The sequence below is a fragment of the Lemur catta genome, chromosome 26, assembly GCF_020740605.2.
Source record: "Lemur catta isolate mLemCat1 chromosome 26, mLemCat1.pri, whole genome shotgun sequence".
Classification (NCBI taxonomy): Eukaryota; Metazoa; Chordata; class Mammalia; order Primates; family Lemuridae; genus Lemur; species Lemur catta.
The window spans coordinates 8,413,402-8,433,127 of record NC_059153.1 but is presented as its reverse complement, the minus strand read 5'-3'; the positions used below and the strand labels follow the sequence as shown (position 1 = coordinate 8,433,127).

Below are 19,726 nucleotides of genomic sequence, written 5' to 3'. Positions count from 1 at the left end.
CAGGGAATTCCCACTAGCTTCCCCTCACCATACTGCTGCTGCTGTAAATGTCCGATTCTCTGGGGTTGCCACAGTCAGCAAGTAAAAATCCAGGATGTGCAGTTAAATTTGAATGTCAGATAAACACCAAAAAATTTTTAGTGTAATGACTTTCCATGCAATATTTGAGATAATAGTAAAAAAATATTTGATGTTTCTCTGACATTAAAATTTAACTGTATTTTATCTGGCAATCCTACACCATACATGCAGTGCCATTTGGTTTTAGGTCCCATCTATTTTTTAATATTTGGGTTATAAACTCCAAAAGGGTAAAAAAATCTTAATTTACCCTTATTCGATGATATAAATCCTATGAGAATATTCAAAAAATTATAATTAAGATGAGAGTTGTTATAGCCATTTGAATATCAGAAGTACCAAGTATAAAATTTTTTTAAGTATTTTCCTATCCTAATCTTCTCTTTAAAAATCAACTTCTAGAAACCAGTGTTTAAACAATATTTTTTAAAAAATTTAAAAATTTTTATTTTTATCAGAGACAAGGTCTCACTCTGTCACCTAGGCTGGAGTATAGTGACACAATCACAGGTCACTGCAGCCTTGACCTCCTAGGCTCAAACGATTCTCCAACCTCAGCCTCCTGAGAAGCTGGGATGACAGGTGTCCACCACCATGCCTGGCTAATTTTTAAAAACATTTTTTTATAGAGACAGGGTCTTACCCAGGCTAGTCTCAAACTCCTGGGCCCAAGCGATCCTCACCAGTCAGCCTCCTGAAGTGCTGGGATTACACATGTGAGCCCCCCAACTCAGCCTGAACAATACTTTTGGGATACCTTTTTGGCAATTTATGTCTGTTACTTAGAATATTATTTACACTTGGGTGTTTCTCCAGAACAGCCGACAATTTTAGTACAAATAAAATTGAAAAAATAATTCTACCACCACCCATCGCTGATTTTCACAATAAACAGGGGAAGGAAGATGCGACCACCTTAGTGAACTAAAAGAAAGTGACCAACCTCACAATTTGCAATATTTCTCTTTAAAAATATATGGCAGCCAAAATAATTTCAGAGTGATCAAAACTTAAATAGCTGCACTGAGGACACCAGATGGAATGTCTTGTGTCAAAGCACCGAGCTCATTATGCCCCAATACCTTCATACAAAGTCCCGACTCTGGAGCCACCTCCATGCTTAACCAGTAGAGAATCACACTACCTTCTCCAAGAGGGACGGGTGGATGAATGTGAGTGATCCGAGGGCCTATGACCACTTTCACTGAAAACACCCCAGGCTGAACACTTCCCTTCACCAGCGGCTCTGGGAGGGCTCAGCTCATGGCACAGGCCACTGTGGGTACTAAGAGCACGTGAAAAAACCTCACAGCACCACCAGGCAGCCTGTGGCTTCGGACACTGAGGAAGAAGCGAAGCTCGGAGTGAACGGAGCTGGGAGAAAGCCCCTCACTTTCCACCCCACCCCTCGCTCTCCTGCTGGCTGGAGCACAGCCTCCCCCAGGAAGTACAACTCACCGCCTGGGAGCCCAGCGGGCCCTCTTACCAGTGTGTGTGAGCATGTGCCTCTGCAGGGAGCTGGCCCAAGGGAAGACCCGGGGACAGTGGGGACAGTTGATCTTCTGCAGGCAGTTGGTGTAGGAGTTCCGCTTTGCCCTCAGCAGCTTGTCTTCTGGGGGGCTGCCCTGCTCTTCATCACTGGGCCCGTGGTGGTCTGCGGCCACCTCATCCTGAGCATCCTCCTCTGCAGTCTGCAGAAACGGACTGAACTTGTTGGTGTCCGTGGTGGGCAGCATCTTCTCAATGCTGGCAAACTCCCCGCTGGAGTCTAGGCCCACCCCACCACTGTTGGCTCAGGGTCGGCTCCTTGTCCCCCTCTTGCGGCCCCTCTTCTTTGATGAGCCACCTGGCCCCTGCTCTGTGGGTGAGGCCACCTCCGGGCTGCTGGTGGGAGGGGGTGGGTCGGTGGACTCTTTTGGGCTTGTGGCGGGGGCAGTGGTGGCTTTGGGGGCAGAGCCTCCTGAGCCATCCAAAGCCATGTTACTCCCAGTGCTCGTGGGTCCCGGGTCTGTCACCTTGGTTTTCAGCAGGGTAGGGGCCGAGGACACGGATGAGATGATCTGGGTGATGGAGGCCAGTGGGGGCAGCTCTTCCGTCATGGGGGGCTTTGGCAAGAGCAGAGGGGGCTTCGGCCGCAATGGCCGCAGCAAGGCTGGGCTGCTCAGGAGGGCTGAGTTGCCCAAGAGGGGTGGGCTGCTGACAGGAGCTGAGGAGTAGACGGGCACAGCCAGCTGAACGGAGCCCCGGAGGGGCTGAGCGTGGGGATCCAGGGTGGTGGCTGTTGTAACAGCCGCTGCAGGGCCTGCAGGGCTTTCCAGTACCCCACTGGGTCCCAAAGTCGCTGGCAGGGAAGGGCAGACTGCTGGACAAGGAGAGGGCTGCTCGCCGCTCCCTGAGTCCTGATCCGGCTTCTTGGCTTCACTGGGAGCATCTGTATCCTTTTCTCCCTTTCTGAAGTTCTTGGGGATGGACAGGCCGATGGGCGCCAGGGAGCGGTCATAGGGGACCAGGGTGGAAGGCTCAGGAAGGAGGAGACGTTTTCCTGCTTCACTTGGACCAGGGCCAGGCCCTTCCGAGAAAAGCCCAGGGGCTCGTTGAAGTCCACGGCACAGCTGCTGGGGGCTCCGACTTGACCGGGACGTGAGGAGACAGAGGCTGGGCGGGGCGCCCGTGAAGAAAGCCATTTTGGGGCTCTGGGAAGGCCACGAGGGGCTTGCGGTCCCCAAAGGCAGTGCAGTCTCCCTCCTCGCCCCTCCCCGAGGCGTCGGCCGACGGCGCCTCCACGGGGCCCAGGCCACCATCGGCCGCCAGCACACAGCTCTCGATGTCGTGCTCGGGCACGTGCAGGTGCTACCTGAGGATGTGGTGGATGCAGTTGCGTTTGGCCGTGAACGCGGCGCTGCACTCCTTGCACGCGAAGGGTTCGCATGTGGATGCGCAGGGCGCGGCAGTGCTCCAGGTCCTCCCCGCACAGCCGGCACACGGTGTCCGGGGCGCAGAAGGCGTCCGCCAGCTCCGCCGCGCTGCTGCTCACGTACTCGATGTTTTTCTCGATCTCCTTGCGGGTGGCCTTGAGGTGCTTCTTGCATAGATGCCGCTGGCAGTTGGCCTTGACAGTGAAGGGGTAGTGGCAGGTCTTGCAGATGTAGGGCCGCTCCCCACTGTGAGTGCGCAGGTGGCGGATGAGCGCGGCCTTGTCCGCGGCGATGTAGTCGCAGACGTTGCACTGGTACCGCGAGATGCCCAGGTGGGAGCGCACGTGCGCGAGCAGCACCCCGGAGAAGGCGAACACCTGGTTGCAGAAGCGGCAGGGGCAGAGCACCTTGCGCATGGCGGGCGTCTTCTTGCCACCGGGCGCTGTCACGATGGCCTTGAGCTACCCCTCGGTGATCTCTTGCTTGATCTTGGCCTCCATGCTCAGCGGCGGCACGGCCTCGATGATACTGTCCTGCTCCAACTGCCTCTTCATCTCAGGCTGGCCGGGCAGATCCACCGGTGGCTGCTGCAGGAAGAGCTGCGTGGCTGCGTTTGGCGGGCCCCGGACTTGGACTGCAGCAGGTGCACGTTGGAGGTCGCTTCCACCGAGCCTTTGAGGAGCTTCAGGGGTGGCGGCGGGAGGCTGGGGCTGATGCAGCCAGGGCAGGCCTGCTGGGCATTGATGAGAGGCGGGGGCGTGGAGGTGGCCACCACTGTCCGTGGTGTGACCAGGGGCTTTGGCTTCAGAGGGGGCATGTGCTTGAAAATCGCCTGCAGGGGGGCGGCAGGGGCCTTGGAGAGAGGCGGAAGACTGATCTGAGGGGGAGCCGAGGCTGCCATCTTCAGAATCTGCTGGATGTCCGCCAGCTCTATGGCTGACTCGCCAGAGATGGGCTTGACCACGATGCTACTGTCTGGCTGGATGATGAAGCCCTTCTGGAAGGGCTGCAGGGACAGATGCTTCATGCTCTCCTTGGTCGCAGGGAGGACCGTGAGAGAACCGCCCAGGGAAGCAGCTTCGAAAGGAGACAGACTCAGCACGCTGGTGCAGCCGGGCTCCTGAGGTAGCTGACACTTGCTTGAGTGTCTGGAGCTGTATTGTTTGGTTGTCATCTGGCAGGGGCTCCGCAGCGGGGGCAGGCCTGATGTCTTTGGTGTGCTGCAGGCCCAGGAAGGCCAGGAAGACCTTCTGGTCCAGGGCGTCACCAGGTAGGCTCTTGGCCTGCAGTTTCTCCTGCCCCTGGTCCTCAGCAGCGTGGGTCTGCTTGTGCAGGGCGAGCGAGGAGAACATGGGGAACGCCTTGTCGCAGGTGTCACAGACGAAGCGGTGCTGCTCACTGATGCATCTTCACAGGTTTGTTTCACACCAGGCCTGTGGGAACCACCGGCAAAAGCAAGGGCACAAAGGTGAGGATTGAGAAAGAAATCGCTAAACAGAGATGCACAAAGTATTTGTTACACAATTGCCCCAGTTTCTCCATAATATAAAAGGAGCTGACTGCTTGCTTGCTAACCCCAGATTGAGTAAGGAAAGCCACAAAAATGTTAAGAATCATGTTTGTTTGATGAATGACGTTACTCGCCAGGGTATCTCACCAGAGGACTGAGGTACATTTAAGTAACAATACCATGAAGGTAGAATTCTTTTTAAAAATAGGTGCCTTCACTTATAACTTTGACTCAAAGGATATAAAAGCAATTCATGTAACCAAAACATTTGTACCTCTGTAATATTCTGAGATTGAAAAAAAAAAAGTTTCAGAAAATAAACTCTCAAAGATAGGAATCTGGCCCACTTAGGTTAAAAGGTATTGGTAACTGATAGTGGTAGCTCATTATTTTCATAGGCAAAATATGTATTTGTCTATTTTTATTTCTTTTTGCTTGGAATGAAATGTCTTTGAAAAACCAAGTGGCTGTTACAATTGATTGTTATAGTGGGAATACTAAAAAGGACTTTGGTTAAAAAAAATGGGTGCCTTGCAAAACTAACTGATGGCGACGGAGGCTGGAGCACAGGCTACCTCTGTGATTGTGGGAGAGGGGGACATTGCCTGGGAGGGGCATGAGGGAAGGTCATCAGGGGCTGCATGGGTATACGCATATGGAACAATCCATTGAGCGTGAGGCTTGCGCACTTGAAGAATTTCACTGTTGACACCTTCTATCTCAATTTTTAAAAGTGGAAAAATAATTTCAAAGTAGTTTTAGTAGATGCTTTATAACAGTGGTCCCCAAGCACCAGGGACTAGTTTCATGGAAGACAATTTTTTCATGGAAGCGAGGGGGCAAGGGGGGGCAGGGAATGGTAAGCAGTGGGGAGTGGCTGTAAATACAGATGAAGCTTCCCTCCCCAGCCCTGCCGTTCACCTCCTGCTGTGCGGCCCAGTTCCTAACAGGCCGTGGACTAGTACCAATCTGTGGCCCTGGGGTTGGGGACCACAGCTTTACAAGCAGAGAACAAATAGGGTTTCTTTCTTACTCAGGTCAACAATGACCCAAATCATTTTTAATAGAAACTATAATATTGGAAATATTTATCTATAATGCAAATAATAAAGATTTTTAAAAATGCAAATTGAAATTATGATAGGGCTGAGATGGTTTACAATTCACAACTTTAAATGCCAAAGCCCCAAGAGCAGGCAGAAGGCAATGATGAGCTAGATTCACAGGCAAGCTAATAGGAAATTCAACCTAAAATAAAAGACCACCCATCCCTCTCAACCCAACAACTCAAGGAAGACTGAAAGGGCCAAGCTGAATTGTAAGAGAAAAGGTGTAATGAAAAAGACAAATACCAACCGAGGTAAAGGAGGAAATACCAACCGAGGAAAGGAAACCTCCAGCTAAGGAAGTTTAGTCCAACTAGGTACATGGACCATGGAGGCACCTGCCAGTTGGTTCCATGGGCTGATGAGAATACCTGAGAAATGCGAGGAAACTTCCTACAGGAGAAGTCAGTGAATCCTAAGTCATGGAAGCCAGCAGGAATCGAAGGGTTGTTCTGTATGAAAGGCCTTCCCATTGCATCCCTGGGAAGCTATTTGTGGACAAGTGCATTGTGGCGCAGCAGTCCTCGATGTGTTCAGAAGGTGACGCAGCAAATGTCACATCTAAGAGAAGAGAGGGACAAGATATGAGGAGGCAGCTGAGTAGGAGTGTCCACAGCCCATGAGCCTTATTACATTTTTTGTTGCTTCATTTCAACTGAACAAAATAAAAATGATAGGATATCAAGAAGCGAGTCTGCATGGTTAGCACCAAAAAACTTCCTTTTTTAAAAAAAAAAATTGTATTCTACCAACTTCTGGATATCAAATCTTTGCAGGCAGCACAAGATGTACATATGACCCACACATCCAATGTCTATACCACAAGAAGACAGCTGGGAACCTGAAGCCACCGTTGCAGACCTGCTTGTTCTTATCCAAATCATGCAGTGTAGACAGAGGGATCAGAAGGAGATGTTTTCTCCCTCTTTTAGCTCAACGGATTCTAATTACTATGTAAATGTTTAAAAGTCAAAGAAGAATACATTTATGTAGCATCTAGAGCACTCACATCAGCATCCCTGGCATCTGATAGGGATAAAATGATTATTTTAAATTCTCCAACTGAATTAGAAGTGACAGTGATTGCGTGTTAAATTGTCATATTATCATCATCACCATCTGAAAGATAACCATAGCTCTCATCTACTGAGCCCATGCTAAGTGCAAGGCACCCTGCCAGGGTAGCAAATATGACAACTCTGGCAGGCAGGTACATGTCACAACCCTCATCTTACAGATGAAAACGCTGGGAATCAAAAGTGTTAAGCAACGTGACTGAGATAACATAGCCAGTAAGAAGTAAAGACAAAATGTGAGCCCAGCTTCCTGCTGTCTCCCCTTCCTTGAAAGACTTCACTTTAGAGATGATCTTCGCTACCCTAAATGTTCTGGGCCACACAGATGCATAGCAAACACCACTTTATGACACTGTCTCTGTTATTCATACCAGTACCAGTGTTGACTTTTAGGTCTTCACTGAGAACTATATTAAAAATGATACAATAATTATGATATTATCAACATCCCCTAGACCTGCAATGAATACAGTGGCAACTAAAGCCACACGTGGCTGTTTCAGTTTCAGTTAATTAAAATTCCTCCATCGCATCAGCCTCGTTATAGGGGCTCCAACGTGTGGGCAGCACAGATGTAGCTCGTTTCCACGGCTGCACACGGCTCTGTCAGACAGCGCTGGGCGCCAAGCATCACTCCGTGTATCGACACACAGATGTATTTGGTCCTCATAAAACCTCTAAGGTAAGCTCCCTTATCTCTATCTTACAGAGAGGTAAAGCAACTCGCTCACATTGGCACTGCATATACCTCAATGGAAACTTTTTTTGCTTTGAAATTCTCTGAAAATAAACAGATAACAAAATCACCCACAAAGCAGCCGAACTCACTTTCCCCAAGTGCTGAAAGAAAGAAGCGCCAGGTATGTGCAGCCGTGCTCGCCCTATCACGCCGTGGCGGGTGCGGCAGACTCAATCCCACCACGCAGCCACCTCTCCCGGCTCCTCTCCCCACGGAGATTCCTGCCATCAGCCAACCGCATTTAGAACGTGGGGTTCCCACGAGCCACGCATAACACAACGCTTCTTTTGAGGGAATTCTGCTGAGCTCACCAGTGTGGTCAAGGCACCGGGGAAAGGATGGATCCAGATAACCCAGAACACTTTTAGGGACTGGAAATCCTCAAGCTGGGAGCCCAGATGCCTAAGTTCCCAGAGGTCTGAGTCACAGGCTGTGAGACAGATTCAGCAGGGAAGCAGAACACGCAGGTTGTTTTCCTGGCTAGAACATGCTCAAGGCTCCAAGCTGCGGGGAGGGTGACCCTCGGAGGCTGCCCTGGAGATGGAGCTCCCTCTCTTCCACCACCCCAACGTCAGGCCCCCCAGCTCAAGCTCAGCTGCACACTCCGCATGGTCACCAAACCATCATCTTGTCGCCCGTCAGCTGAATGCTCTGTATGGACTGAAAGATGACAGAAATGTCTGAATCAGATATGTAATGAGTATTTATAAATGAAATATGGGGTACCTTTGATTTGTTTTGAAATTATCTGGGTTGGGGAAGAGACGGGACAAACTTGGCTATGAGCTAATAATTCCTGAAACTGAATGAGGGTATATGGGGGTTCCGATTGTTCTCTCTACTTTTGTGTATGTTTGAAACATTCCTTAATATGTCTAGATGAGAGAAATATCACATAACAAATGGCTGACGGAGTGGGCTGACTTTTTTGCCTCTTTTCCCAAGCTTTAACAATGTCCAGACCACTATCTGTAGCAGGTGTATGTGGGGGGTCAATTCATAAAAACTCCAGAAGGCAAATCCCTACACGGAATGCCCTCGTGGCACATGCAGCATGAAGAGGCCCACTGCCTCAGCAAGACCGTGTTTCTTCCAGCACACCCAACACACGAGGGGCTGGGGCTCAGGAAGCCTCCACAAATGTGGGATTTATACTTGGGGCAGGCTGGGCGCTTATGCCTATGGCACCTTCTGGCTTGGCACTTTATGAACCCCAGAGAGTCCGGGGAGCTGTGGGGCCTGGAAGTTGGCCTGTGCCTTCCCTGAGAGGTGAGAACAGGGAGGAGAGGGAAGAAAGACTCAAGCCAAGCCAAGTATAAAGGCAGCGAGACCTGTCACCCCGAGGATCCTGCAGGTGTTTCCCCCCGAAGTCTACAATAATTCACTCTTCTTGTAATAATTAGCATTTACTACCTATATTTTGTGTAGAGTATTTGCAGAGTGCTTTAAATTAATTTTTATTAGTGCCGTGCACTGTCCTGGATGCTGGGGCATTGCGACACACACCTATACTCATTTCATCTGAATGATCCAGTGAGATAAAAAATGTCAGTGAGAATGAGTGAGTCTGTGGTCACTAGGCCACACCTGCAGTCCTGCATGTATGCCCAGCACGCCTCTCCTGAGTACAGCGGGACTCCAGCTGGCAGAGAAGGTTTGCTAATCAGACCAGTCAAAAGAAGAGCTCACAAAATAAATCATACACACCTTAAATATTGTATTTAACCAAACACATACACACATGATTTGTTTAAATTAACATGCCATTATGTATTTAATGTAAACATAAATGACTATCACAAAATAATGATCCTTACTATTATGGACTCTGTATTTACAAATTCACTTATTTGCTAAAATTTACTTGTAAATCCAAAATCAATACTTGTGGTGCTTTTGCGGTCATCACAGACATGTGCAGAGTCATGATAATTTGGGTTGCCTGACGCACACGTTTCTAGCTGAGGTAGGAAGACACTACTCCGCCTTCATTTCAGCTCATGCTGTACATAAATGTCCCTTTGCTATCTATTCTGTGCCATGGTTTTCACATTTTTGTGCCTTTTTTGCTGGTGATTTCAATGTTTAAAATGTCCCCAGGAGTAGTGGAAGTGCTGTCTGATGTCCCTAAGCAAACGAGGCCACGGGATGTGCCTTGTGAAGAAAAGCATGTGTGTTACATGAGCTTCATCCAGGCACAAGGGATGGTGCTATCGGCCACTGAGTCCAATGTTAGTGAATCAACAATATATATTAAATAAGGTACCTTTGAACAGAAACACACAAAAAACAAGGTTATATATTGATCAGCTGATGAAAATGTGACGAGGCTCTCAGGAACCTAACCCTAGGAGCAGTGGTTCAGTGTTCACCGCTACTTCACAGAATCCACCCAGCACACCACAGAACCCACTGTGCAGACATTCGCCAGACTTCTGGGGGGGCCGAGGACTCGTGTTTGAGTCTTGTTCCACTGACTAAAGTTCCATGTCATCGTTACTGCATGAATCATATTCACAACGCAATATCTTTGATTTCCAGTTTTACACTCTTTAAAGTGGAGCAAGAACTCAGATTTTTACAAACCAAGCTAAAGCACAACCCTAGATTTTTACGATCATTTCTCTCAACTGTGCACAGGTAGCTCACCTATCCTAAATTTGACAGCAGTTAAAAAAACTTTCTTTCCAATGTGCACTGCAAACAAGCCTTTCCAACTTAAGTTTCTACAGAGACTCTTCTTTTCTTAAACAATATTTCACTGGCTTACATAAAATTTAATTAAATTATAGTAAATGATTACAAGTGTTACCGACACAAACAGGCTGGGAAGAAATAATACTGACTCTCGGTAGCATGGAAGTCAACTACAAAACGGGGGCAGGTGGGCCTGAGAAGTGAGCTGCAAACATCCTGAGCTGTGAACCATATCTTACCAGTAAAATAATTTTTGAGTGTGTGGCCTGTATCTGTTTGCTGTTTAACTGAGAAATGTGTATGTGTGTATATATCTGCATATGCATTTATACAAATAACATATATTAGCATGTATATACATAATGTGCCAGGTATATTATAAAATATAAAAGTAGAAATTTTTTAAAAGATGAGATTTAAAAAAGTTCTATTTTTCCTCCCCATGCCCCGGAGATCCTCCTGAACACTCTCCATTTTTGAGACTGCTGTATTCGTGCATAGCCGAATGGCTATGAATACTTAGTGTGACATCAACAAGTAGGTTTTGCAGAGGGAATGGAGAATGCCTCTTATTATGGCAATTAGATTTAGAATGTGCTGTGCCTCTATGGCAGCAATGAATTTTTAACAACATGGAGCTTTCATCACTTATCTCTGTGTCTATCTCTTCCTCTATTCTCTCACTCACTCTCTAATCCCTCCTGTTTCTGGACAGAGATTCACACGTAGCAGGTGCTCAATCAGCATATGGCAAAACTACCCCGTACCAATCACAGCTCTGTGTCCCTGTGGGAGGCAGCTGTGGAGCAGTGAGGGGCAGGCGGATGGGCTCAGGGACCACAGTCACTAGGGTGGGAGTGGGGAGTTCAGATTGTGTGACTTTGTCTGAATTTTAGTTGCTGGCTATGTAAAATTTCCCAAACGTGCTTGAGATAAGATCCCCTGATGACCCTGTTAAAAAGGCAGATTCCTGGATCCCACCCCAGACCTGTTGAAATCAGAGTAACTGGAGGATGGGTGTAAGAATCTGTACATGAATAGGCACACCAGCTGACTCTTAGACAAGTTTGGGAAACAAATTATAGTGAGAATTAAGTGCAAGAATCTAGAATCTGGAAACATCTTAAGCTACAAGCCTATTAGAGCTCCCAGAGAATAGAAACTGCCAATACTCATCTTTGTAATCTTTCCCCTTTCTTCTCCAAGCCTCAGTTTCCCTTCTCATCTGTAACAGGGAGATCTCTGCAGTCACAGCGAGTAACAGATAACAAAGTGCTTTGAAGACTGCTAGGTGCAATTCCAAATTTAACTATTATTTTATCTTGCTAGGAGAAAAAAGAAATGAGGAAAAGCCCATTTCCTGGAACGTTTTAGCAAATATGAAAATGCAAGAAAACCTGAGTTTTAATTTCAAATGGATGTGTTCTTTCTTTTCTCAAGAACTTCACAATCGACCTCACTCTTCTGTGTAATCTTGAGACTCATGGGGAGAAATTATTGTTCTTTCTGGCCAGCCCTCTGTCCTGTCCCACCTGCTTTTCACCTGCCTCTCAGAGAAAAGGGCTCGCTCCCCCGGCCCGCACACGCGCTCGGCTTCCTCACAGATGCTAAGCACGGTCTGGAGGCACACGCCGCACCTTCTTTCACGTGGGATTTCAACCAAGGAGCTCTTATTTCACTTCTGAAAAGATACAGAATGTCATCTCACAACCAAGTGGCTCCAAAGTGGCAGGGAAAACAAAAATCCTTCTTTGAAACCAGAAGCACACCACGGGGTTGGTTAAAAGGAAGAAAGAAACACCCACAGAAAAAGACCTGCCTCCCTGCCTCACTCGGCACCTGCTGATAGATCTTAAATAAAACCAGCAGAAAACCATCGCCCAGAAACATTTGGATCATCCTTTATCAGGCAGAGACACTCAGGTTCAACCAGCCTTCCCAAGGCCCCTGGGAGAACGCTTTGCAACCTTGTTTCTAAGCAGCTCTTCAAGGACAATGGAGGTCATTGTAAATCTGTGGACCAAGTTGCTGGATGCAGAGCCAGCGGCAGGCACCAGGGTATTTGCAGACCTCACTTGGGCTTCATTAAGTCTGCCTTCATTAAGACCCCTGCATTGGCCAGTGGTCCCCACAACTTCCTCCTCACCCCTGTTGTGGTGTGTAATTCAACCCTGCCGAGAACTTATAAAGAGCATGATTACAAAATACTTAGATGGGGTAGAACTACACTCAGAGTCACAGGAGAGGGGAGAGCTGTAGGACAAACTTCATTTGCAAGAGACCTTGACAACGTGCCAGAGGGAAATTGCACAAATCTGACTGGCTGCCTTTTGATTTTCTGGCAATAGAGACTGCCCTATGCTGCACACTGAGGGCAACTTTTCCAAACGGAAACTAGCTCCACCGTCAGTAAGGTCAATGTATTTTGTGGAAAGGGTATCTATCTGTAGGATTTAAAGAAACCCCATAGTATACATATACCACAGTTTACTAATCCATTATATACCATGGAGTACTACTCAGCTATAAGAAATAACGATGATACGACATCTCTTTGGTTCTCCTGGAGAGAGCTGGAACCCATTATACTAAGTGAAGTATCCAAAGAATGGAAAAACAAGCATCACATGTACTCACCAGAAAACTGGTTTCCCTGATCATCACCTAAATGTACATCAGGGAAGGATACCAATTGGATATCAGACTGGGATGGGGGGGTGGGGGGAGGGGATGGGTGTATGCCTACATGACGAGTGCATTGCGCACCCTTTGGGGAATGGTCATGCTTGAGGGTGCAGACCCGGGGAGGTGGGGGGGGAGGGGATCGAGGTATGAATACATGGCGAGTGCCAGGCGCACTGTCTGGAGAGTGGGAGCGGACGCGCTTGGGACTCTGACTCGGGGGGATGGGCGGGACAGGGACAATGTATATGATCTGAACTTATGTACCCCCATGATGAGCTGAAATAAAAAAAAATATATTAAAAAAAAAAAATAAAGAAACCCCATAGACCTTTCTAAAAACAAAACTTTCTTTTTCTTTTAAAAATCACATATGGAAATAGGTTACTCTCAGGAAAGGAAAAAAAAATTCCTCAGTGGACAAGCCTCCAAATGACAGTTGACGGTGAGATTACACATGGACCGCAAGACGGACATTCAGCCCAACCTCAGCTTACAGAAGCTGCTCAGAATACGTGAGCTCCAAACCACTGCTCACAGAAATAATTGTCTCTGTATCCCAAGGCAGTGCACAAGATCCGATTTCACCCAGAAAACGCCTGAATTCTAGCACGTCAGCCAACGTTTCTGAAGGAGGACGAGCAATTTTAATTTAGAATGCTGGCGTGGCTCTGACCATTCCCCACCCCCAGGTATGCCACCCCAGCCCCAGAACTGCGGGGTCCCGCTCGGCTGTGGCAGTCTGTTTCGGGGAGCAGGGGCTGCAGCCGTTCTGAGGAGTGGGTGGCAGGGGAGGGCTGTGGTGCTGGGCGTGCGGAGGGGAAGCAGCTGCCTGCAGCTTATCTCCTCCCTCCCTGCTTCCCGCAGCACCGCTTGTCACCGAGGGTCCTGGGGGTGTGAAGCACAGAGAGGGGGAGCCTGGGGACCCAGGGGAAGGAAACGCCTCCCAGCAGCATGAGGCGAGCCAAGTTTCCATGTGGCTTCCATCACTGGGGGTTGGGGGCCCATGACCAGAGAGAGCCTTTGACATGTGCTTAGAGAAGTACCTTTCAGTTGTCAGTGGTGTAGGCAGGTGCTGTCAACAGCAAGAATTAGTTCTAAACTCTCATATCCACAGCCCTTCCTGTCTCTTCTTCAAAAATCAAACAGACAAGCAAAACCCCACAGCACACTGGCTCTGGCTTTTGCCAGGCAGGAAAGAGCACAATGCTACTGTGGTCAGAGAAGTCTGACTCCCACAGGGGCCGAACTCCACTCTGTCCTGGAGTCACAGAGACCCAACCCTGTCAGCCACTGCTTGACCACATGCCTTGAGTCACCAAAGGCAGAGGGGACAGCAAGATGAAGGGTGGAATGAACCAGCTCCCACAGGTCAAGGAAACACTCTCATTGGTTGGCTGAGGTTTTGTCCTTTCAATTCTCAAAACACTTTAATGCAACAAATAATGTTCTCGTCTACACTCAGATTCACTCTCGGTCCTAAAAAAAAAAAAAACGGTAAAATCAAATTTTTAAAAAGTCATTGAACTGAGAACTCACTGTCTTAGAGCATGCCTAATTAGACAGGGCACTGCACTAAGATATCTGTTCTTTTGACAGCAAATGTCCTTATAAGAACACGGGATATTCTTCTTTCTTTATAAGGAGAAATGGTAAAGACCCAGCCCCAAATAAAGCCAGCATTGCGACAGCTCACAGTAGGGCTATGTTACTTATCAGGAACAACCAGCACCATTAAAAGCATCAGCCCTGAAATGAATCTGGAATCTGTAACCACTAACTGGAGCGGAGCAGTTGCCCAAATAACCTTCAGGAAGTGCCTAAAATGGGGAGGGAGCATGTATACATGCTACAGATTAAGGGTCAAGCCCGAAGGCAAATTCATCAGCAATGTGATTTATAGAAATAGAAAACAAGGACACCAAAAGTCTTCTTTTCTTCTTCTTCTTAACCTTGTGGCTAAAGAATTTTAAGATTAGCTCCCTCAAGTGCTTGCTACAGTAACATTTTATCATCTGGTGACCTTAACTCTCCAGCACAAGAGGAAAACCCTGAAGGCAACAAAAAAGGCTTAACAGAGCAGCCCAAAGAGATAATAAACCTCTCAGGTGTTTCCTTGAGGCCTCCTCACTGTTACATAATTCCATCAGTTCCCCCACTGCCGCAGCTGAGGGCAGACACATGACCTCCCCTAATCAGCAAAAATGGGTTAATTTTTTTTGTTTTTAAGACACTAAACATATTTTTGAAAAACTGCATTGGCAAATTGCAAACTTCAGAAAACTGATTTCTTTAGAATCCCAGGTTTCCCCAACAATCTTACAGAAAATGACACGTGGTTCTATTATTTCAAGGTGTCAAGTCCCTTCAAGTTTCTAAATATCTGCTTTTCAACACAGTTGGATTACAAAACTTGGGAGGCAGGCCTCAAATCAGACTTAAATAGCGACTTGGTTTCCCAGTCTTTACTGAAGCGAAACTAGATAAAAGTGGCTCTTTATAAAAATAAAGAGTGAAGGACAAATTGCTTTCATGTCCTATGTGAAGGACATCGTACTTGGGAGAAGCCCTGGGAATTTAACTCCTCAATTCCATTAAAATGGGATGACCACAGAGTGGCACAACAAACATTAACATGTTAGAAGGTTTAAAATATTAAAAAAGACACGCATCCTAAATAATAGTATCAGAAGAAAGCAGTTTGTTATCTGTTACAGCCTGAGGATTGTGAATTTTCCCTCTCTATCCTTACAACAGTCTTCAAATCTATTTTCCAGATGGGGAAACTGAGCCCCCACTCGCCGAGGTCACAGAGACGGCCATGGAACCAGCTGGCTTCACTCCACTCTGGACACTGCACATTCGGAGGACAGCTATTTGCAGTCACTCCAGCTACTGCCATGACCTGTGCAGCATCCTTGGTGCCCACATGGCTCAGCAGGGAGCACTTCCTAACGCTGCTGCTCCCACTCTTTGCAACCCCAATCAGCAGAACCTGCGAAATACCTGCTGAGAGGCTGCAATTCAAATTGGCCACTTCCTTGAGATACTGAATTCCTTCCTCATTATAGTGTTTTAATCGAGAGACTGGCATTGCTTCTTAAAAGGGATTTCATGCTTCGTTTTTTCCTGTTCTGTCTCCAGAGGCCAGAAGGAGTAAGTACAAACAACCTCTCCCCTGGAGCCCCACCCGGCTCAGACATTCCTCTCCCCTCAGCCCACCCTCCTCTGCCCATCCCAGGGCAGAGAACTGACATCCAACAGCTGCACTAATCTCTCCCAGTTGCTGCGAGCCACAGTGATGGCCCTGTGACAGGGCCCTGGCCAGGTAGCCCTCCCTTCCCGCACCCCAGGAATCTGCACACCGCAGCCCAGTGCCCTGCTCCGACTGCTGAGCCAAAGCAGTGTGGCTGCAGCACGGGGCAGAGTCGGAGGGACCTCACAAGGCCTGGGCTAGTCCCCACTCTGGCCCTTGGGTGGGGTGGGGGACAGGGAAGTCCTGACCAGGGTGCCTCTACCTGCCGGCTGGAGAAGGAATCCTCCCCTCCCAGAAGGCCCCCAGTCCACAGCTCCCAGAAGTGTTTTAAATGTTTCCACCTGGCCAAGCCTCAGATCCCTAGACTCTTAAATGAAAGATGCTGACACATATTTTGTTATACCTTCTCCCTATTTTTCAGATGCCATTCAACAAAGGTGGGACCAATGCCATGTGGATGAGTCTTAGGGTCTCTCTGCAGGTGGTGGGTGTGCAGTGAAGGGAGGTGAACATTCCTTGGAACAGTGAATAATTCAGAAGAAAGAAGCTTCCAGCATCTCCCTCTGGTGGCCGCACTGTTAATACGCATGGCAGAGGGGTGGCCCTCAGCCTGTCCTCCCAGCTGCAGCAACGCTCCCGCACCCCACTCAAGGAGCCAGGGGTGCTGGCCAGAGCCCCCTTGGGCTGCCCACGTACCAATTCCTGACACAGATTTGAGGGCACCGCCTTGATCTTTAAAATCACTTCAGAGACGACCAAGATCGATAATGTGACCGGATGGAGGAGGCCCTAGACCAGGAGGAAACACAGTGAAGCACCACAACCTCTGCTGTAAAGCCTGAAAGAGAAGCTTTGCACCGACCAGACCCCTCTGCCTGGACAACGGGCAGAACATGCCCTTCTTGACCCTGAATCTGCCCCGCACTTTATTTTATAACCAACCACCCATTTGCTAGTTGTCTGACGAGCCTATAGTCCATGTCTCAAACGCTACTGTTGTCCTCAAGCCTGGGCAAGTGCCTGGCACACAGGAAGGACTGCATCGCTTGTTAGATATATTTTAACTGAAATAATGTGAACATTACTTATTACATGATCTCCTTTAATCGAGGAGACATCTAAGATTGTACAAGAACTTTGGCCAAGTCTCAGCCTCAGCAGCAGCTGCGTTGACACGGTGACCATCCAGCCACCGCCCCACCCGGCCCAGAGACGAGGCATTCACACACAAGACAGGGCCCTCCGTGCCCACCCCAGCATAGGTGGCTTGTCTGAAACCTGCTCTGCGGGCTGTTAAGCACTTGAATTGTGGCTGGGTCGTATTGAGGTGGGCTGGGATTGCACCACACACGCTGGATTTCAAAGAGTCGGTATATGAAAGTGAGAATGTAAACCACATCAATAATAATTTTTATTTAATCAGTATAAAAATTGACATATTTTCACTATATTGTGTAATCAATAAAGCATTATTCACTTTGTCTGTTTCTTTTTACTTTTTAAAACACGGCTACTAGAAGATTTCAAATGACACTCACAGCTTGGATTCTACTGTTCCTGGCCAGTGCTGAGCTGGACTCTCCCCCCAGCTGACTTCACTCACAGCAGGTGCGGCCACCACTCTTCTATTCGCATAGCCAGCAAGGTGTTCAGTGCCCAGGGAAGCCTTCACACAGGGGACCTCTGTGCACCCACCTGCTCTCTGAACACTCGGTCCCTCGCCTCTGATCCCAAACACCAGCTCCCTAGAGACCCGACACTGCCCCCTTCCCTGCCTTCTTCCCTCGTCTCAGGAGCTGTGTGGAGGGGGATGATTTACTGCTGGTCGTGCCAGGTGCAACCAATACCCGGCCCTAAGAGCGAGCATCTCTACAGGCAGCTGCGTGTCTTCCTTTTGTCCCACACCAACGCTTCGTTCCCTGGCAGCACAGCGGGTCGAGGGCAAACGGACTTGGTGTTTACAGGAGTTTGGATTTCCAGCGCTTTTCATTAAGGAACAGCGGGCACCGTGCCAGCTCTGGTGGGCGGGGAAGGGAGACGAGGGCAGGAGAGAGACGGCAACAGCTGTTCGGAGTCACGAACTTTCTGTCTGAGCTGGGAGCATCCCTCTGTGGTTCTGCTGCCCTCGGGGTTTGGAATGGAGCTGGTGTCTATTTTAGCTCTGGGTTAACAACGCTCTCTCCCACCAGCGACCGTCCCAGGTCACCGCCTGGCGAGGCCCCGCAGGCTCGGGCGGCCCGGGCCTCCTGCGATAGCAGGCTATTACGGGAACGGCAGAGCAGAGAGGAGAAAAGGGAAATTATGTTCTGCAATCAACTCCTTTTGGTTTCCAGACGGCACCCCACCCACCTGGCAACAGTTACAGACAGAGCCGCCGGGCGGGGGACGGGCTGTTCACCTCCACATAGGGTGCCGGGGACCTCTTTCCACCAGCCGTCCCCTCGCCAGCTGCTGCAGGGCCAGGGGACGGGAGGCTGCCTGGAGGGGCTGAGTCTCCACCAAGCTGCACAGCCTTCCCGGCCGAGCCCCCGCCGAGCACAGGTGTTAGTGCTGAAGAGGTGGGGAAACCCCCCTGTTAGCCGGACGGCCCACCGAGCGGTCCCCGTCCCGCCGGGAACCGAGCGACCAGCATCCGGTGCGGCCCACCCCGTCCTCGCTGAGGGGGAAGCCCGGCCCCTCCCGGGAGCAGGTCCTCGCCCCGAAGGCCAGTCCCAGAACTGGACGGCTGTCGGGTGGGGACGCCGACGACAGTCCCCTAAAGAGGCGCGTCTGTGCTGGGAGCCGAGAGGACCTTTTTAGCTGGTGCTGGGTCTTCTCTCTCTGACTCGCCATCGTGACTCAGTTTCCCCTTGGAGGACAGCCGCCTGCGCTTCAGCGGAGACGGAGGAGCTGCAGCTGTGGCACTGTTAGGGTCCTTGTCGTGCATCTTCATATGTCTGAAAAGAACACACACACAGTGATCTAACAAAGCAGTCATTTCACTTCTTTCTTTCAAATTGCTTATATTTGGGATTGGTACTTAAAATATTTTAGTTAAGAGATACAGGGTGTAAATTATACAGTAACTTCTTTTTAAAACTTTATAATTTTCTTGAACCTCTCTTAAAGTTCTTGCAAGTGCTGTCCCGAAGCAGACTGGAGACGTCACCATTTACTTCCGCTGGAATACTTCCAGCAACAAGGACTTCTCCATTTTCACCGGTTGTCCTAGTAGTTAAAAACCATCTTCCCCATGTTGAGTCAGAGATTCTGTCCTTGCTTTAAATGACTACCTGTCCTCAGGGGCAACACAGCCTCTGCTACATTCTCTTCCATGAGGCAGCCCTTCCAACAGTGCAAGGGCATGACTGCATTTCTCCAAAGTTTTCCCTTTCCAAAATTAAACGACTCCAGCCTCCCCTACCCCAGCTCTGCCCGCGAGTCTGTCGAATTACACTGGCTGCTAACTAACCTTGGAACACTCGCCAGTTTGCAGATATCCTTCAAGAAATGCTGGATCCAGACACAAACACCAGGATGCACAGCTGGGACTACGCCCTCCAGAGGCTACATAAACGGAGTCTGGGTTGGTTCTGCTGTGTGTGTTTGGCAGGGTGCTACATCCCCCAGTTCCTGCTGTTGTCAACAATGATCCCCATGATCCTTCGTGCAAAGTGCTGTCAAA

The 19,726-nt window shown here is 48.9% G+C and overlaps 1 pseudogene; it reads right to left on the bottom strand.

Annotated features, from left to right (window-relative positions):
* The window catches only part of LOC123627644, a 32,889-nt pseudogene extending 13,995 nt beyond the window's left edge, over positions 1-18,894 (bottom strand).
* Positions 18,895-19,726: the final 832 nt, after the last annotated feature.